Below are 15,580 nucleotides of genomic sequence, written 5' to 3'. Positions count from 1 at the left end.
GTCAAATTTTATTTCAGTTGTCTTCGTAACTAATGTCTGAACAGTCAATGATCAAATTACCTGCAGTGTTGGGTGGAGGTTTTTGGATGGCCAAGAACACAGGTGTGACAATTCACAAGCGTGATCTCGATGTCACTGTCCGTACTCATTTCTGTATGAATGTGGCTTGCTACTAAAAGCTCATGCATTGTGAGGAATGGCGATGCAGCCCCCTTCACTCCATCTTCCCGTGATAAATGCCCTGATGCTGGTAGTTTTGCCAGTAATACCAGGAGGTTAAGAAGGTTAGGAGTTAGGGAAAGAGGCACCAAAATAGGCAGTTCTAAAAAATAAAATCAGCCCAGCAGTTTAAGGAAATAAGAAGACAAAACAAAATATAATGAAAGAACTCTGAAGAATCAGCGAGTGAGTTGTATAGGTAAAAGGAATGGATTTAAAACAAAAACAAAAAGTGTTGAGAATAAAACATGTGTGGGGGTGAGAGTAGGAAGACAATCATTTTCAAAAATAACAAATACACCTGGCTAAGAGTAACATATGAAAAGTGGTGATTACTGAATACGAGAACATAAATTCACCTAATGTCTGTTCTCTCAGGTACCCATTTCCTGTAGATGGTCCATTCCCGCTGCCTACGGAAAAAGGGAAAAAAGAAGCTCCGTTCAAGTAGAGGATTATTAAGCAATCGTTTGAATCCAGGGGCCTATAAACCCATTCTAAGTCATATTTTTGCTTTTTTTAATTAAAAAAGCTTTAACTCTCCCCTCATCACTTGTGGGCTGAATTGGTTTGATCCAGAGAGGCAGTTATGCATAAAAGCAACCACTCTCTATTGAATTAGGAGATCTCTCATGCAACACATCTCACCAATTACAAGGTAGGGATGCAATTCTATGATTTATCATACATTAGACTGTTAAGTAATATAACATTATAGATACAATTTGTACCTATCTCTCTGCAGATTAGAGAGGTGGCACATGAGGAGAGGATCGTTAAACACAGAGCAAGGGCAAGGGCCAAGCTCTTCTCTTTAACAAGCTGATCCAAGTACCACCTCTCTAATCCGTGGAGAGGAAAGAATAAATTGTTCCAGTAGCTTGTTCCAAATCGTGCTCTTTAGGGGTGGGGGTTTTACTGAAACAAAGAGACGCAGGGAAACATCATTTCGATGTGTGAAAACAACAACTTAGGACATATTGGGATGATTTCTCTCATCCAAAGGTGATAGGGTTCTTCACACACACATGAATATGGATGTGTGTGTAGTAGATGCACATCACACTGGTGGGCGCAAATTCATATCCCACACGAGCAGAATGCATTCTGACACTCTGATTTAAATAAGGCCAAATTATTGAAATTTGACTCTCAGATGATATCATTTAGGCATTGTATTAGACCACTGCTGTCCACTCAAAATATAATGCAAGCCATACATGTAATTTTACATAGTAGCTAGATTTTAAAAAGTATAAACAGGTGAAATTAATTTAATATTCTATTTAAACCAATACATCCAAAATATTATCATGGCAACATGCAAGCAATACAAAAACTATTAATGAAATATTTTGCATTATTTTCTTTATACTACATCTTCGAAAGTTGCTATGCATTTTATAATTAAAGCACATCTCATTTCAAACTACAGATTTCAAGAGATCAACAGCCACATGTAGCTGGAGGCTACCACATCAGATAGTACAGCATCAGAATTATGTATCTCTTCTGTGACTCCATGGTCTCCATTGTGGCTTTGCTGCTTTGTTTGGAGAATGGTATGTTTTTTAGCCACTTAACCCAAATAAGCATAAGTTCTAAGTACAAAATGGATGAAATGACATTTCACTACATTAAGTATACTCTTTTTAATTCCACTGAGATCTAGGTGCCTGCTGCTGAAAAAGTGAGTTCTTTGACCTCTATCTGCTCTGTCTATATACCCTTTCTAAGGTCAATAAAAGTGAACATAAATATCAACCTTAACAAATAACCCAGCCTACTTTTATTGGAATATCCTATTTGTAATATTCTTTTCTCTATAAGGCTTCTGCACAACCACTTCCAGCTTTATTCAACTCAATTAGACCCCCTTTTGCCCTGACTACACCCTCTTTATAACAGGAAAATTGTATAATCCGCTTGAATGGCAGTACAATGAGGTAGGCAAAGATATAAGGACACGATTAGGCTGCCTCATAAACCCTGGCTTGTCATGGGACAAGTCATTGATTTCTATTGGCAATCTCATTGTAATGTCACACTGTAACTTGAATTCATTCTTTGCTCCTCTCTGAGGTAAACAATGGGCCAAAGAGTAGAAATGGACTAGAGTGGAAACACAGTAATTACTCTCAGAAATAATTGGGTAACTGACTTGTCTGAAATCTGAGAAACCATAGGTTAGTTGGGCCCCACACACCTGAACTAATTGCCCCACAAATTAATATCTGTCTCTGGACCTTGGAAAAAGCAATTCAACTGTGACTAGAGTTAGAGAACTAGTCAAGGAAAAAATGAAAGGTAAGTCCTTTGGAGGAGGAGAGAAAATGCAGAAGTTCATTATTTCCATATTACCCTTACTCATTCCAGTCATTAAGACGTATACCTCTCATACACATATGATTGTATGTTTGTTGGAAAGAACATGAGTTTGGGAGTCAGAGACAGTTTTTCCAAAACTCTGGCCCCACCAGATACTTGCCATGCATTACTGGGCAAGTTTCTTAGCTCCTATGAACCTTAGTTTTCTCACCTGCAATAATGGCTCTACATGATGTTTACCCAGCTGCAGTGGCCTGAAACATGTGAGTGCTTCCATGATTATTGCACACTCAGCCATCTGTAGGCAAGAGAAGAACATGGCTCCCTGTTTGCTCAGGAATCAGGCATATATAACAGTGAATAAGCTTTATTCATTTTTTTCATTTTAATCATTCTACACAGCCCCATATTACTCAGTTTCTAGCATCCTGTCTTGCCAGCAAGATCCCATTCTGGGGAGCTACCTCACATATGTTAGACAATCAGTCAATCAAAAGTTCCTTGTGAACATATGTCCAGCATTAGGGCTAAGTAATTTGGGACTGGAGTCAGTGCAGATAGTGGAATCGTGATAGTATTCATGTGAACTCTGCCAGGAAAGGGCCATGTTAATTTCTTCCTCTGTACTCTCGAAGTGCTTTGTGCTCACTAGACTATGACTGGAACTCAGGATTATTGTTACTTCCGTTGTTTTTCCCATTACTGAAATACGATTGTCCTTCAGAGTTCTTGTACACTGGCATAATTAGATAGATAATAATAATATGCAATATTATAAATAATATATATAAAATTAGGTGTTCTATAAGTACTTACTGATACGATAATTATAATCCATTATATTTGCACAGAACCATAGAATATTTGAAGCATTTTTCCATGTCGTTTTATTTGAACCTCACAGCAGCCCTGTAAAATCAGTTCAACATTGCTGTCCCCATTCTAGGCTCCTGATGGGTTAAGGTTGTCCAATTTACATAGCAAACCAACTCCTGTCCCTTAAACTAATGGCTCCCATTTACTCATTTATGGGCCTCTGCTGGTCTGTGACAAAATTTTAAGTGATCCACATGGACAATGCCCATGCCCTTCTGCTGATATTTCTTGAGCAAAGCTCTCCTTACATCTAATATTATGTTATTTCTATTTTTTAAATAATATTCAAAAATCTTTTTTATTCATAAAGTGATGTCAATAGATAAAAGGAGGTTTTTTAAAGCTTTTGGCAAACTAAATGTTGACAAACTTGTATCCATCCCTTATTAAAAAGAAGAAAATTGAGGGAGGGAAAGAAGGAAGGAAGGAAGGAAGAAGGAAAGAAAAGTTTTTACTGACCAGTGAAAGCAAAAATCTGGGAACCACAAAGGTAGATAAAATGTGTTGCGTGGTCCCTTTGCTTAGGTATTCTACTCTTTTTGGGGAATATAAGGCTGAGACAACAGAGAATCAGTGGACAATAAAATATTCCAGCTCAAGAGAATCAGAGCGTTAGACCAATAAGGACAGTGACATCAGAGAAGGAAGTGATGTGCAAGGTTCAAGAAAGAATTTATTAGGAAAACCCAATGGGGGAAAAAATTAAACCCCTCAGAAAAACTCTTATTTAGCACTCATCTTCAACAAGATGAAAGGCTTGACCTGAGAAATGATAAGGAGGAAGCAAGTCCATGCTATGGACTGAATATTTGTGTCCTCCCAAAAGTCATATGTTGAAACCCAATCCCCAGTGTGCCAGTATTTGGAGATGGGGCCTTTGGGAAGGGATTGTGTCATGAGAGTAAATCCTTCACAGTGAGATTAGGGCCCTTATTAAGGAGACCCCAGAGAGCTCCCTCACCCCTTCTGCCGTGTGACAACGGGGCAAAAAGTCAGCTACTTATGAAGAAGGAAGGGGGCTTCTCACCAGACACCAATCTGCCAGCACTTTCATCTTGGACTTCCCAGCCTCCAGAACTGTGAAAAACACATTGTTGTTTAATCCCCCCAGTCTGTAGTATTTTTGTTATACCAGCCCAAACAAACTAAGACCGCTAGTCTGGGTATCAAGAGAATGTGGACCACACCAAGCTCTGAGACCATTTTGCATATCGCTTAACAAGTAGCTCAGCTTCTCTTACACTCAGTTTCTTTTTCTGTAAGATGGGGGAAGTTTGAGCTAATGGATCTTAAAAACCTCTTCCAGCTCTAAGGCCTTTTACTACAATGATAATAACAAAATCTATTTTTTATTGAGTAGATACTATGCAAGAACTACTCTCAACCCTCACAACAATGCTGTATGGTAGAGATTATTATCCCATTTTATTTACAAGATAACTGGGACCAGGAGAGTGTGACCTGCCCAAGGCCTTGCAGTCAGCTAGGTGGCAGAGCTGGAATTTGAACTCAAGTTTGTCCCCTTCTTTATTCCATCAAGTTGCCTCACTAGTCTACTATGTCATGAAACCTTTATCCAAAATTCAATTTTATAAAGAAAGGAATGGCTAAACTATAAAAAAATTTTCACATTTCATAGACTACCAGAAGAATAACAGAAATACTCTGGACCTACCAGCAAAGCTCCGTGTGACCCATAAAATACCTCACCATCCTATGTCCAGTAAGCAGTGAGGTTACCTTATAAATATTGCACGTGATGGGAATTTTCTCTTGAGATAGATTTGCATTTAAAGCCTGGTCATCATAACTTGATATTCAGACTTGGGTCAGACTTGAAATTCCTAAACTAATGAAATCATTAATATTTGCTATAATATGTCCTTTTGTAATTAAGCAAAGCAGAAATCCTGCCCGGGCCTGTCTCCTCATTCTCTTCCACAGGACTTAAAAAGAGAGAAAAAATCATTATGGCTAATCTTGCTGCATTTGATTACTGTCTCCTCTTTTCTTCATCATGTAAAATGCCCAGTCCTCATCAGCCACCACAATGGCAGGGGAACTACGGGCCATCACAAATGGTGTGACAACTGTAGGGATAATCCGCTGCCAAAGCAAGGGTGACAGACAAATGCAGGGCATTTGAGTCCACAGGTCCACCTCTGTGAAGTCTTCAGAGGTAGGGAGGGGAGGGTTAAGCAGGCTGGCAGGGCTTGAGAATTTTCCAGGCTTGATCCCTTACTTCTGCCAACCTCCAGCTCTAAACTGTAAAGTACTTACCTGATGTCATCCTCTCTAGTGCCTGTTTTTTGCCAATAGTTAACATGACCAGCATGACCTCACTGGGCAGCATTCCCCTCATCCTATCTCAGTTCCATTCATCGGGCTATAGACTAAAGGTGGGTCTGTAGTATGGGCATGGAGCACAAAGCAGTCCCCCAGGGCTCACTGGGACCTTCCTCCCACAAATTCAGAGCAAAAGCAACATGGCTGCTGGCAGTGCCAAGAAGCCTCAGGGAGAACAGGAAACAAAGGAGGGTGGTTTCTGAGGCCAAGAAGATTTTGATTAAAGCACACTTCTCAGGTTTCTCTCAGCCTGTGGCCTCAGGTCAGCATGCACATCTCTACCTCCCAGTCCTGGCAGAAAGTAGATGGTCAGGAGGAGTTCTTGCCCTGAGAAGACCCTGCACTATCTCCTGACTTCAGAGTGGCCCTCACAACACTCTCCCAGCTCCTTTCCAATTGTCAGAGATCATATTAGTGCAGTTGTGAAGGTTTGACATAAGGATGAACAGAAGGGTTGTTACTGGCTAGTGAGAGGAGAGAAGTTTCCCATCCAAAGGAGGAAAAAAATCCTCTCCTAATGAATAATGCTGGGAGTGGGGGAGGAGAGACATGGTCTCTTTCTCCCTACCTCTTTCTCTCTCTCTCTGAAGTTAAAAACCACAGAGCACAAGGCAGAAGAAAATAGCAACATGTTCCCATGTTGAAGTTTTTCCTAATGTGATTCTGTAAAGAGCTCATAGCCATGTATGGGGACAGACTGTCCGTATTTCTCAAACCAAGGACACTCACTTCTGTGAGTGTCAGCATTCAGACACATTTCAGCATCTCGTGGCACAAATTGATTTCATTGTTAAGCCTTTTCGCAGCATCCCCTGTCCTCACCCCACCTCAAGTCACCATTAAAACCTCAGCATTGTATCATCTCCTAAGGAAAGTGAGACCCATGGTTGACTGAGGAGTGGACTGACGGGGAACGCTGTGAGACTCAAGCCTGGTAATGATCAGAGAGAGAGAGAACACTAAGAAGCACACAGATCCCGAGAAAGGTGGGGCCTAATTTGTGCCAGTGTGGGCAAGTCACCAAGAGGCCAGGTAAAAGGTCCTCAGTTGGAAATAAAATGCTAAGCTTTCCCAGAAAATAAATTAAACAAACACGGTGACCCCTTAGGTTTGCTATCATTGCATTAATAGTAATAACAATAATAAAGCTGACATAGACTCACAACCTGTAATTTGTAATATTTAGCTCCATGCTTCATATCTGTATAAAAGTTAAAGCATATTTTTCATTAACACCAATACGAATTGGATTTCTTTTTCTGCCTCTAATTGACCCCACCCTCCACTCACAATTAACTCTTCCCCTACCTCATTTATGCAGATGCTTCCTCAGTCAGTGTTGAATCAAAATCTAGGCCGTCCTTCCTGGAGGGCCCTTGAATCCCACTTAACCTGGCTGGTGTGATGTGCTCTGCAGGAGGGAAGCAATGAAGCGTAACACCGATGATCACAAATTGAGAACTGTTCTTCCAAATAATAGAAAGGGAGAAATTCAACAAAGTGCCTTTTCCATCATCTCCTCCATCCCTGTCCAATTTTGCATAAGGAATCCCTGGGAACTGTGAAAGGTATATTCTCTTTGCCTTTGCCGAATGACCTCTAAAGAGGTCACTGTCACTCCCAAGGCCTGCATGACCTGGGCTGGGGCTGGCCATTCCAGACTAGGCACAGGCAGATGGCCGACTGTGCTGTAGAGGGGAAGGAAGGTCACCGGGTTGGCCGGGAGACTCTCTCATCCAGTAGCTGTGTGTTTTGGAACCAACCTGGAAACACTAACACAAAGGCCTGCCAATAAGCTACATGGTGTTTGAATATCTTATATACACCGAAGGGCTAGACAAATGCCTGGTGGGAAAAAGAGAAAGAAAGAAAAATGAACTCAGCTATCAAGCAGCTATAAAATGTTTTGCTCTCTTCCCCGTTTCAAAAGCTTCCATAGCATAAATAGTGGTCAAAAGTTCAGTGAACTGTCTTGTAGTGTGGGGTTCCATTCAAACGGGCTATTTTCTGTGAGTCTCCTGACACCATATCTAATTTCCAAAATGAATATGCTTTAATTTTCCTTCTTCATGCATTGTGCTTTTTCCTCATTTAAAACAGCAACAGCCTCTGGCAGTAAAGGACATCACATTTCTGTGTGAGATGAAGCTTTTTTCCCTGTATGCAGGGGAATGGCATGGGTCAGGGGAGAAAAAATATATGCAAAAAACAGCACACCCCACTGACCCCGGTATATTTTACATTACAATTTTGCCATTTCCAATATAGGTTCATTTTGCAATGGACCATATCAGCCATATTTCAGGGTTTAAAAAAAAGAGGAGGGAGTGGTAGGCGAGGCATTGTCTGCATACAGTATGTCCTAGTACAATGCACCAATTGTCTGATTAAGGTGTAGTGTCACCTACAGAGAACGTACACAGACACATACACAGCTCCAACTGCTCAGTGCAGAGTAGACTTGCAAAAGAGATACCACGTGTAGATCCTGCCAATTAAGGGAAGCATTAGGGGACTTCTTTGTGAATGTAGCCAAGAACAGCTAACTATTTTTAATGACATGAATGTCATATTCAACATCTCTAAGCTCATTTGAAAGCACCAATGTCCCACTGCCTTATTGAGAAAAGATTACAAATAGAAACTGTGCATCTTAGTGATCTAAATACTAAGATCTTAATACTAAGATCTCAAAAGGATCTAAACTACATATATGTGTGTGTGTGTTTATATATATATCAAAGGGATCTAGAATCAGAAACTTATTTAAGTCATCTTTTTACTAACTCAAGTATTCCTAGAACTCAGCAGTTAAATAAGAGAGGTTTTTACATGATGATAACCTTCTTAAATTTTTACTTGTATACTAATTGTTTAGATATCAGTAAAGATGATATATGGTATTTCTCAATGGGTCACTCCCTACCATGAATAATTACTCTTGCATTAAAGTATTTTCTATTAGTCAAGCCCTAGTCAATCAATCAATCAATCAGCAAGCATTCTTGGAGTGAGAAGTATGGGAGTTGTGAAATGAGTATGAAGCGTGGCCATTGCCTTCAAAACACTTACAGTTCAGTGGATGAAACCAAATGAATAGGCTTGAAATCACCTGACAGTAAGCAGTGGAGTTTGAAACACCAAAGAAATATTTGCTAGTTGATTTAAACAGGCTTGTATTGGCAATAAAATGTATAAAGCTGATAAACCCGTACTGTCTGGAGTAGTCAAAGAAGGCTTGATAAAAGAAATGGTGCTTCATCTGGACATTGAAAGATGCACAAGACAACGAGGAAAAGAAACGTTGGGGAAGGAGGGAAATTTGGGCAGGAAGAGCAAAGCAAAGACATAGAGGCCAAGAGCTGATGTGTGACTCTTTTCAAAAGTGTCATGAGCATATCTGTGCTTCAAGCACGTACCTAGTGCTCATAATAATGGCCTTCCCTTGGAAAAAAAAATCAATGATTGACAATATAGACTCAGTGTCCTAGAAAGTTGGGCCCCAAGACACTTGTAAAACAATAGGAAGTGAATGGGGACTTCATTGGGTCTATGCACCCCATAGAGTGATCATCTCTCAGAACGTTCTTTACTCTCCTGTGAGCCATGGGTTATTGTTTCATTTCACAGATTAGGAAACTTCAGCTAAGAGAGGTAGATGTGCCAAAGGTCACTAGTAAGTGGTGTTCTGAGCCCAGACAGTCTGCTTTCAGATTCCAAACATGTCCAACTAAACCACACTTCCCTTCTAAGAAGGGATAATTGTGAAAGATGGATAAACAAAACAATGTATCTCGGGAGAGACAAGGGACTTTTCACACAGAGAAAAATAATGGCCTCATTGGAAAGCAAATGATAAAGTTGGTGAACTTTACTTTAGGAAAACCCTATTAAAATCCAAACCTATGAAACAGGTATATTCAGGAGTGATTACTCATAGGATGGCAGTTCTCACCACGGGGTTACTTTAACCAGCAAGATCCCCTGGCACACTTAAAAGAGGACTCCATTTACAATGAATTTCAGGCATGTTATGAAGAACAAAGTGAGTTTCCTGATAGCAAAGTCTTTTAAGCCAATTAGTTACAATATTACCTTACATCAATCTTGCTCAGCACTGTCCAATAGAAATATAATGGGAGCCACACAAATAATTTTAAATTTTCTAGGAGCCACATTTTGAAGAAAAAGAAACATGTGAAATTGATTTTAATAATATATTTTGTTTAATTCAATGTATACAAAATATTATCATTTTGATAATTAATCATTATAAAAATTATTGCGATATTTTACTTTTTTTTGTAATGCCTTCAACATCTGGTATGTATTTTAAAGTTACTGTTCCTCTCAACTAAGATTAGCTATATTTCAAGTGCTCAATAGCCACATGTGGCCAGTGGCTACTGTAACGGTTGGCACATCTAATTCTCTACATCTCTCTTTTAAGGTTGCACTTGGCTCTTATTGAAATAGACTATTGGGAGCCCATACTGGTACCTTAGTTCCAGGAACAATCTCGATGTATGTATTCAATTACATACATTTAATTTCTTCCTCTCTAATTGTACTTACCCACAGGAGGCACGCACTGACAGATACACTTTTGTGGGTACAACTTTACAGCAGGAATATAGGCTTGTCTTTCTCTTCTGCTATGGTTAGCTGACATGAAGTATTGTTGAATCTTGCCACCCGAAACCTTGAATATGAAGGCATTTATTTCTTTGTTTATTATTTTTAATGCAACAGCTTCCAACAAAGTATTAGAAATACTTACAGTAAGCAGAGTGGGAAAGAGGTAGGTGGTTAATTGCACCAGAAAACTAAACTTTAAAAACTCGATACAATACATTACAAGAAAATGGAATATGGCCATACAAACTTTCTCTGTTGAAAGAAAGCTAATATGCAGATATTCAATGAGAAGAGAAGTTTCCAGCATACAGATCAGGCAAAGAAGAAAGTAAAACGACTCTACCCCTTGCTGATGAGACATGTTTCAATTCTGTAGCTGCATATAAAATTTTGGCTAAAAGAGATCTCTTTGGTATCAGCACTCAGAAATACTGTCGCTAACCCTTTATGATTACCCCTCCTGCCCTCCGTTCACAAGCCTCCAGCCTTGAAAATAGTTGCTGGGCAAGTCGGCTGTTCATCTACATCCAGTGATGCTGGGAGCAAAGGATCTTCTTCCCTAACATGGATTGGATACCGTGAGAGTCCAAAGGCACAACTTCATCCCTAGGAGTTCTTTCCAGGGCTTCTGATATGGGGGGAAATCCTGATTTCTAGCAGGCCAGCTATCCCAGAAACATTTAGCTCTGTAGACATTCAACTTGATAGCCCCAAAGTTCTTCAAAATAAATGAAACAAGTTTAATATTCTTGGGCAGGATCATTCCTGGAGACAAGTTGTCGACACATTCACCACACACTGTCCAACAAACCACAGGGGAGGAAAAGAGGGCAAGGTGATCTGGCAAAGTGGGCAGCCCTCCAGCACAGGCAAGAGTATTGTTCCTCATTTCATTCGTCTATTTTGTTAACTGAGAAACAATAACATTCTTCTAAAATCTCTCAACTAAAATAAATTGAAGACTTGGGGGAACTGCAGTTCAATAATAAACAAAAGGAATAATAAATGCAGGTTTTAATTAGATCATTTAAATTGGGAGTAAAGGAACTATATTAGAGAGCAGATATTGGAATTTATCAAATGTGGAGTCCAGATACAGACATTGCAAGACGAAATCAGGCAGAAGACCTAAAAATATTGCATAGCTGGATCTTTTCCCTTAGTACTTCAAGTCTGCATTCCTTTTTCCCATGATGCCCTGTTGATTTGCAATTTAAATTGTGGTATCTGTACCACATTTATCGCACCTATTGCTTATCCGCATATAAATCTATTTTAGAGCCGAGCACTAAGTTAGAAAGATTTGTTATAAATGTCTTATTTTAATATTTTATGCATGTACTATAATTTGATTCAAAGTGCTGTTTGTCTAAAATACATAACGATGTGTGCTGTGATCGGGCTTCTGTTCTTCAGGAAATATATTTAAGGCACAACAATTAACTCATCTGTGCATAACACTTGCAGAGTCTGCTCGTGTTTTGAGTCATTTTAATGTACATTCATCTTCCATCCCCTCTTCTACGGAATCTTGTTATAAGCTGGAGTGTGGGCACCTCACTTTCATTAGGTCAACATGGGAATCCCTTTGGAATTTTCCTCTCCATCTCCCTTTCTAGGGTAAAGGAAGCCCTCTTTGCAATCAGCAGGGTATCTCTATATAGACCTATAATAAAGGGGCCCAAGAATCTGAATGTAGGGAAGGAAACAAATATTTATTGAGCCCCTACTAATGCAAGGCACTGTCCTAGAGCCTTCAAATATTCTGTCTGTCTTAAACCTCACACAAAACTCCAGGGTAGCCATTATAATCCCCATCATGCAGATGGAGTCATTGAGGCTCAGAAGAGACACATAATTTACCCAAGCTCCCAATGGATGAGTGTAGAGCCTCTTGGACTCAAAGTTCTTGCTCTTTCCACACACCATGCTGCCTCCAGTGCATTCTATTTTAATATAACACAATTCAAAATAGAACCATTCAACATAAAAGCTGAGTTTTGTGATACATCACTCAACTCTGATTTTCCAGCTCATTGGAAACATCCTCTCACGTGCAGAGAGTGATTGAAGAAATTGCATTTTCGATGCAATTCCCACAGTCTCCTGAAGATGATGAGTAAACATGGTTACATTAAAAATAGTACTAATGATGTGCAAACAAATAAATAAATGAAATGAAAAGTAGAGAAAAGAGAAAAAGACAGAGCCAGTCTACTTAAATCATGTGCATCCATTCATATTCTAAGGCAAAGATCGACCTTGGGAGACATGAAGTGGAAGGCAAACCCACTCTCCCCATCCTGGACCCCAAAAATCATTCTATGAGCAAAACCAGGTAAGTTAAAGAAAGCCTCTCCTGACAAGTTAAGTATTCCCATCCCATTATACTATCTCACAGCACCAAGTAGCTTAGCCCTCATCACAGTTGCAATTTTACATTTGTGGAACTATCTTATTAATGTCTGTTTCCCCTGTAAATTACATCTTTCTTTTTTCTCTCTCTGTGGCATCCCTAGTCCTTATCACAGAGTAAATACTCAACATTCATTTCTTGAATGAATGGTGGAACCAGTTGTGTATTTCTGCTGTTCATTTCGCAGGAATTTACCTCGTGGAAGGGTTTAAGTCCATAAAACCCAGGCCAGCTAGTAAAACCACATCCCTCGTCCATATCAGTTGCCTCTTCCGGTTCTTGCTCTGTAAGCCACACCCTGCCTTAGCCTGGAACCATCCTCAAGTCCCGCTACCAAAATGTGGGGCCTAAAGCGTTACTCTGATTTATCCCATGTGGGAAAGTACTAATGTGTGTGTTTGTGTGTCTGTGTATGCACGTTTGTGTGTGTGCACACAAAAAAAGTCAACTCTCAGGGCAGAGAGAATATCACAGTTGGCTTTCCTTAACTGGTTATAGGTTAAGTTCTGCCTCTTAAATGAAAACAGTGGGCACCTGAGGGCAAGGATCTTGATTGTCCATCTTTTGTATCCCCAGCTCTACATATAGGGCTTGCACTTTGTAAGGTACTGATGAAGGGATCATTTGAACCAGGTCCTTGAAGGGAGTGCTCAGAAAAGAAGCCTGAAATCATTCAGTAGGGGTGGGCAGTGTAACCTTCTCACAGACTTCAAGGCAGAACAGAAACAGCCTCAGTGCCTCCATAGAGCGGTCTTATCCTAGGACCTCTCAGTTTCTCTCTCATACCTCCTGCCACACAGACCAAGAGCCTAGGACTCGGGCAGGAATGATTCAAGTGCCAACCATTTGCCAAAGTCTGCATTCAGCCCACACTCCTTTTCCTCCATCCCTGCCATGCCTTGTTGGCAAGGGATTATAGGATACCAGATTCATTGGTCTGAAAAGCCTTATGCTCACCAGTGAGAAAATGTTTCTGCTCAGCCAAAATTCATGTGTATACTGACGTTTTTATCTTAATTGTTAGTTAATTTTCTTCAAACATGCATTCACTGATACCTTTGGCCAGAGCCTATAGTTTTCGTCAATTCAATTGAATTCAATGAGCAATACACTGAGCTCCTACTACATGCATGGCATGATGCTTAGTGTCACAGGTGACAAAAAATCCCAGATTAGTGTTTACCTTCAAGGAGTTCACAGTCTAGCAGGGAAGACGGACGTATATGCAAATAACTACCACACAGCTATTTGTCCTTTTTGGGTTCCAGACTTTGATAAAGTAGAATTTGTGTCTGCATCTTTTCTGCCAAAGAAATTGCTTAATACTGGGTTCATTGGCAGTTCTGAATTGTCTACATAGGAGAAACTGAGGAATAAGAATTTGTTTGGAAAGGACAGAAGGGCTTGAAGTTGCAATTACACAGCTGTGTATGTAAAACTGAAAAGTGAAAGTCAGTTGTGCACTTAAAGACTAAGGAGAAGTGTTGGAGGTTTGGTGTGAGGAGGGCATGGCCCTTAGGACCAACTGATAAACTTGCAAGAAACTCTAATTCTACTCTTTCTGGTAGTTATCCCAATCAATAATTACCTTGTTTATTTGAATTAACCTGATGATCTGTCACCCTTACTGAAATGTAATCTCATGTGAGCAAAGGCCTTGTCTGTTGTTTACTGCTGCATCACTAGGGGTTTCTGGCACAAAGTATTTGGATCAGTATTTGTTGAAAAAACCATGATGAATGTCAGAGAATACTGAGCGCATTAGAAGAAAAACGCAATACTTTGTCCGAGCCTAATTCTTTGAAGAGACGTATGTGTAGATCTTCTTATTAGGATAAAATGGGACTGTGAGGAAGGACTATCACCACTTTGCCTAAAATAATTACTTCATGACATGTCATTTGTGATGCACGATGGGGGTGTTGGTGATTGTATTTCTTTATCGTCATACTTAAGTGTCTTTGAAAGAAAAGTGCACAGTAAAGAAGAACTAAAAAGATCATCATCAAAGGACCCATTTGGATGTTAAGGTCAGCAGCCCTGGAGAAACACCCTAATCAGTCAACACACCTTCTGGAGAAGTAGCCCACGATGCTCCTGGCCTCACTTCTCCATCAAAAGGCTTCCTTATTAATGTGCTTTTATATGTCTTTTGTTTTTGTGAATAAAAATCTGAAGAAGAAAAAGTTCCACTGAGACCACTTCTCTGGCATCCTGGGAAGGACTTAAGAGAACCACTCATCTATTTAGTGACAGAATTTTCCATGTTCAATAAATTCTGTTACTTCATAATTGCAAACTTGTGAGTGGTATATTTCCTCTCCAGTGTTCTAGATCCCTCTTTGCTTTCACAATTGCGGGTGTGGTACCCTGTAGGCGGTTTATTCTGGGTATTCAATGATCTTAAAGGCATAGAACAGTAATCGCTCTCATTCCTATCATGAGTCCTCAAGGGGACATCTATCTCTAAAAATTAACTATGCAGTTTTAACAGGAAATGATAATGAGAACAAAAAATCACTTCTTTTCTCCAAGTTGGATCTCCATCAAAATAGTTGGAAAGCTTAAAACTGAATAGCAAATCATTTCTAAAAAGAAAAAAAGCAATTGGGTAATGATAGCTAATTCCTCTTTTGTACTAATCATTTACATATGGATTGCTCATTAAAAGTCTGTATTCAGGCTAGAACTTGATGCTATAAGAAAGGGGCAGCAGATTAAAAGCACCCTTTGGTCCAGAGAGAAACACTTTCTCCC

The 15,580-nt window shown here is 39.8% G+C and overlaps 1 long non-coding RNA gene across 1 annotated transcript; it reads right to left on the bottom strand.

Moving 5' to 3' along the window:
* Positions 1–349: 349 nt before the first annotated feature.
* Positions 350–15,074, bottom strand: LOC139075624 (uncharacterized). The gene is made up of 6 exons (XR_011526231.1): positions 14,894–15,074; positions 10,345–10,471; positions 7,078–7,180; positions 4,451–4,500; positions 2,759–2,845; positions 350–632 (listed from the first exon to the last, which is right to left on the bottom strand). It is a non-coding gene; the product is annotated as an uncharacterized lncRNA (long non-coding RNA).
* Positions 15,075–15,580: the final 506 nt, after the last annotated feature.

Source organism: Equus przewalskii, chromosome 14 (genome assembly GCF_037783145.1).
Source record: "Equus przewalskii isolate Varuska chromosome 14, EquPr2, whole genome shotgun sequence".
In the NCBI taxonomy this organism is placed as follows: domain Eukaryota; kingdom Metazoa; phylum Chordata; class Mammalia; order Perissodactyla; family Equidae; genus Equus; species Equus przewalskii.
The sequence above is the reverse complement of the archived record's forward strand: the minus strand, read 5'-3'. Positions and strand labels throughout refer to the sequence as shown.